Raw genomic sequence first — 5,991 nt, forward strand, 5'->3', positions numbered from 1 at the left:
CTTCCATCCCCAAGCTGACCAGAGCTATGTGATTGTTTTTCTCTCAACACACCAAACCTGCTAGAAAGTTGCTATCTTCCTGATAAAGAAGAGCCTGGCGATAAACTTATCCAGCACCCTTGTTTTACATTTGAAGAAACAAAAGCCCAGAAACAGGGCTGGCTGACTAGGCCAAGGTCACATACTCTTGACTCTCAGGCCAGTCTCCTTTCTTTTGGGACTTGCAGAACTTATTAGAAATGGATGATTTTGGAATGCAACCTTAGAGATCTCAGAACATCTAGTGAGATCCCCAGCTTGGGATCCTGCTCTATCCTTAGACCTCCAGAGAGATGTGCTGTCTGCCTGGACAGAACCACACCTTAGGTTGTAACAAGTCTCAGCTCAGATGTTGCTCCCTGCAGGAAAATTTCCCAGACTCCCAAGTCCGGGATAAGTGTCTCTCCAAAGTTCTTCCCAAGCCTTCATGACCCTGAATGGAAATCACCTATTCACTTCTCTGTCCCCAACTAGACTGTAAGCTCTGTGAGGTCAAGAATCACATCTGTCTCATTTACCAGCATCTACCTGTTGTCTGATCCAGTGTCTGGCACATGGTAGGTCCTTAATAGATATTTTTTTGAATGAATAAGTAGATGAGGTTGATCAGAGCAGGATTCCTGGAGGAGTCAGGTGTCATAGCCTCCAAGGAGGACAGGAATATATGTTGCTGGTTAGGTGAACTGCTTATGGGAAAGGAAGCCTTGGATAGAGGATAAAAGGAATGAGAAGGGAGGAAGGGTATAGCTCAAGTGGTAGAGCGTGTGTTTAGCATACACAAGGTCCTGGGTTCAATCCCCAGTAACTCCTTCCAAAATACATTAACCTAATTACCTCCCCCCACCAAAAAATAAATAAATAAAAATAGTTTAAAAAAAAAAAAAAGGAATGGGGAGAGGGAAGGAAGTGAGGCAACTGGGAAAAACAGAAGAAAGGAACCCTTGAAGGTCATGGCCTTCCCTAACCTGGGAGGGCTTCAAGGTTACAGTGGAGGAAGGGTCTCAGCCCTGCCTGGGATGAGAGGGGGATGAGAGGGATGAGAGGAAGTGGTTGTGAGCACCTAGATCCCTCAAGAGGCCCCTTTACTGGGGGAGAAACCCAGAAGGCAGCTTGGCTAGAGGGGAGGGAAGCTGATGGGGACAGGGTAGGTGGTAGGAGTGCTTGAAGCCTGCCTAGAATAGAAGTTTGAATTTGCTGCTTGATCTGGAGGGAATGGGAATCCCTGGGCAGAGAAAAAAGAGAAGGTGAGGGCTAACTTCCTTTTATTGACCACCTCCATTGGGTTGAGACACTGGCAGGAGAGGGCCTACATTGCCTATCTTTTCCTGCCCTCCTCCAGATATCTGGGCACCTGGGACGCAAAGTATAATTCCTAGGGTGAAGATCTGGAAATGGCTGAGGTATCTTGCCTAGTGGGGATGGCATGGCAGGGATTGTGGGAAGCTCCCTCGTTCCACCAGCCTCCCCAGAGGATTCTCTTTCTCTCTGAAGGTGCGATTCTTGCAGAAGGAGTATGCTAGCTGTCTCCAAAGTCCTTCCACCAATCCCTACCTCAGCTAGTCTGGTTTGCCAGAGACTGCTAAACCAGATCTAGCCACCAGGGGGCAAAAAAAAAAAAAAAGCAGCCCAGAGGTCAGCGGCCCTCCAAATCCCCACCCACACACCTGAAGGCTGAGATGGGCGGTGCCTCACCTGGTTCTCCCAGGGAGCCTGGGAGCTCCGTTAACCCCTTCCTGCCTAGTCTGAGGTACAGCCCTCAAGCAGAGTCATTCACAGCCGAATTGGGGGGCAAATCTGATGGTGGAGGAAGTGCTGCCTAGGAGAGGGGCGAGGGTGGAAGTGAAGTCAGGGTTTCCGGCTACTCAGGCCCTTGTCCCAGCTGGAGCTAGGGGAGGCTAGAATTCCCTGCCTCTGTTGGGTAGCTACTCCCGCCATTGGGTGAAGGAGCCCCCTGGAGGCAAGAGAGGCCCGGGCTGCGGTCACCTGCGCGTGGCCTTCCAGGAGGGATGAAGAGAATGACGAGACAGCCACAGAATCCAGACTTCCGGGTTCCCCGCAGCCTTCAGTGTGCCAGGGCCCTTTGCAACAACTAGTGGGGGTGGTGGCTGGAGGGTGGCCAAAGGGTGGAGGGAGAAGCACAGAGGATTGGGGTGGCGGGGGAGGGCAGCTAAGATTTGGTAGGAGAGCGGACTGGATTACACAGCGCTCAGGTGCCGGGTTTTGTGTGTCGCTCTTCGAGTACCAGGCAGCCCTCCAGGGCTCTGACAAGCCCAAGTTCCGAGATTGCGTTCTGGGCCACAAGGTGTTAAACTGTGGGTGGGAGTGGGGTCAGGAGTCCCTCCCTTCTTCCCTCCCTCTCGGCGTCACCACCTCGGTGTCCTCTGGGCTGGCGCACAAGGGGTTAAGTCTGCCCGCAATCTGCAAGACTGGAGCCGGGGAGGGGGAGGGGGAGGGAGAGGAGGGGGTAGAGTAGGAGAAGGGGGAAGCAGACTGCTGGGAGACAGCGCCAGGAACCCCCTCCCCAGGGACCTGGCCCCTGGGCCCCCAGCCCCAAAAGAGGCCCTGCCCTCCCCGGGGTCGTGCTCTCTTCCCCCTCCCTGCCCCCGCCCTCCAGCTTTGTGTCCCCAGGAGGGTGGGCTGCAGGATTTCCAGCCAAGCCTTGGCTGCATGCTCAGTTTTTCCAAACCCTCCAGTCGGGGAAGGCGGGAGCCCTGTCAGGATAAGAGTCCCTCCCCCACTGCCCCTGCCGGCCCCCTCTCCCAGCCTCCCTTTTCCTGCCCCACACCTTTTCCAAACTTCTTTCCCGGTCCGACTCTGGCCCCCGCTCCCCCTATCCCCACCTCCATTGGCTCCCAAGTTCCAAGTTCAGGTTGAAGGGGGCCAAGTGGGTCCCACAATCCTGAAGAGGCGCTGGTAAAGCCAGACTCCACAGGCCGACCCTGAGACCTGCTGGGCGCCGGTCGGACTTCCAGCCTGGCGCCTGCCCCATCCCAAGACATGGTCCCAGGGCCACCGGGGAAGGTGGCCCAGGGGTCTCCCGCCCCAGGCTGGAGGCGGTGCTGGGGACGCCGGCAGAGCTGGGCGGCAGGCTCTGTGCGGCTGGTGCCAGGCCCTAGGGCAGGCTTCACTGAGGGGGCAAAGTGTTCCGAGCGCTGGCACTGTTCTGTCCAGCAGGTCTATTATATAATAATCACCATCTATCAGGAAGCCAGGCAGCTGGAGTGAGTGGGGAAGCCAGGATGCCCAGATCCGCTCCTCCTCTAGGGCCCAAGAAGGTATCTCCATTAAGGTGGGGGGTGTGGCAGCAGCCCAGAAGTGAAATGAAGTGAGGGTCGAGGGGCAAGTAAGGGGAGCTGGGCAGTTAGAGGGCAGCCCCACAAGCCCCGCCTCCAGAACTCTGACTGACAGTGCCCTGAACCAATGATTGAAGTCACTGTGGGGCTCAGCGTTAACCCTTTCTTGGGTCCCAAGTTACTTTAGGGGATAGAGTCCCTTCCCAGAACATTTCTCTAGTCCTGAATCCCTCCCACCTGCACGAGGTCGATAATGAGTACCAGCTGGAGGATTCTTTCATCCTAGTCACCCCAGGTAGTAATCTCAGATAATCAGCAGCCCTAGCGCCGCCCACCACCTACCCCTACCCCAAAAGTAAATTGTATTACAAAATGTGGTTGTGTGTGTCCACACTGCGGTTCCAGAAACAGACCCGCGTAGCGCTGGCCTACCTACACTGTACCACGAAAGGCACTCTCTCACAACTATACCCATGCCCGAACTTCCACCAATACTCGCTGACACACCTGTGACACTCCTCGTGACACAGTGACACACAGATAAGCGGAAACACACGGTGATTCCCCGAGTTCGCCAGTAGAGGGAGTCACTCCATTCCAGCAGTGGGCCACTGGCTTCTCTCCTTTCCTCCCTACTCACTCAGGGTTCCACCCAGAACTCGTGGCTGCCCAGAGCTCCGGCCCCGCATCCCAACCTGGAACCTACGCTGGGAGAATGAGTCACAGCCCCACCCAGGGGAGCGCTCTACATAGCTGCTCCACAGGACGTGCCGAATACGCTTGAACTTACTGTGTACTACATTTCACAGACCCCTTGCAACACAGCCATCCCTCACCCCTACAAACATTGTTTTCTGGACCTGCTATGAACCGGGCATTGTGCCAAAGGGATCATCACCAGTCCATGTGGCTCGTCATGGATGTAATGGAAGACTGATCCACATAAATAAACCCTTCCTTCTAACAAGCATCCTGATTGAGTAATGGCCTTCTTGTCTTGTGGCTTATCTTATATCTGCAGGACCCTGGAGAGGAGAAATTAAACTCTACTTCCACGGGCCAGGTACTGTTCTAGGCTCTGGGATCTTTCACATCAGAGCTCAGCCTCTCTGAGCTCCAGTTTTCTTTTCCTTTAAGTGGGAATAATACCTATCTCATAGGGTTGTGATGATTCAGTCCCTAACCCAGCTTGGTCTTGGCATAGCAGTCAGTAGGCACTTGGGGTAGTTTTGTTGATTGGCTCAAAGTATGATCAAAAGATAGTATGCATAAAAATGCTTCGTAAATGTTGGTGTTAGGCACTCACATGGGTTGTTATGTTATCTTCTTTCAGCTTGTCCTCCTTTTCTGCTTGCGCCTCTCTAAGTCTTGGCCAGTGCCCAGCTACAGGCACCATCAGCCCATCAAGTGAGTATTTACTGAATCCCTACTATGAACCCAGCACTTGAGTGCTATGGGGGATATAGAGGCATAGGAAGCATGATCTGGGCCCTTAAGAATCTCTTGTGGCAATCAGACATACACACAGGAGAAACATGATAAAACATACAAGTATGCATTCCATTTGGTGGCACAGATGTAGTAGATGGTCAAAAGAGAGGGAGGTCATTGAGGGCTAGAGCTATCTGGAGGCCATCTGTGAGGACTAGCAGAGGAGAGATCAGAGGAGCCCAAAAGCAGGAGCAAATGGGGCTTGCTAGTATCCTTCCTTTCTGCAGCAGTCCGTGCCTTGTTACTTGTTGGCATTAATTCTGGGTGGGTGGGGGCAGTGGGATACAGGCAAAGTGCCCTGGGATAAGGAGACCCAAACTCTAGTCCTGGGCTTACCGCTTTCTAGCTATGTCACCCTGACGAAGACCTTAATGATGCAAGCCTCAGTTTCCTTATCAGTGTAATGGGGCCATAACATCTTTCTCATAGGTCTGTGGCAAACATTGAAATAACATATGTGAAATGCTTTTTAATTTTTTTAAAATTATTTTTGTTTATTTATATGGAGGTACTGGGGCATGAACCCAGGACCTGGTGCATGCTAAGCATGCACTCTACCACTGAGCTACACCCTCCCCCGAAATGCTTTTTTAAAGTGCTCTGCAGTCTGTTTTTCATTGGATTGACTCTCTTACAGGGTCTTGGTGTGAGTGTGTGTGCGTGTGTGTGTAGTAGCATTTGAGGTTAGGAGAGAGTTCTCTTGAGAAGGCAAAGGTTTCACTTCCACATTTTCTTAGCATCCACTTTGTACTGCTGAGGACTGAGATGAAAAAAAATTTAGTCTATGTCCTCAAGGACCTCATGGTCTGCTAGGAAATAGAATGGGGTGTGTGTGTGTGTGTGTGTGTGTGTGTGTTGGGGGCTGGGGGAGTTTAGGCAACTCCCACTCCTTCCAATCAGTATAGATAGGAGGGTAGGTTTGTCAGACCTCTCCCTAGCATGAGATGCTGTTGGCACGTCTCCTCTCCAGTCCTCGGGAATGGGGAGGCGAGAGAGATAGAAGCCCCCTCCCCGCCCCCGGGCCAACCTGCCTCCCGCTAGCCGGCCGGGCGCCTTACCGAGTCAGACCACTGGGAGGCTGGGGGAGCCGGGTTGGGCGAGGAGGCGAGCGAGATGGGGGAGCTCTTATTTTGACAGGGGCCTCTCCGGGCTCTGGTATGAAGGCAGA

The sequence above is a fragment of the Camelus ferus genome, chromosome 33, assembly GCF_009834535.1.
Source record: "Camelus ferus isolate YT-003-E chromosome 33, BCGSAC_Cfer_1.0, whole genome shotgun sequence".
In the NCBI taxonomy this organism is placed as follows: domain Eukaryota; kingdom Metazoa; phylum Chordata; class Mammalia; order Artiodactyla; family Camelidae; genus Camelus; species Camelus ferus.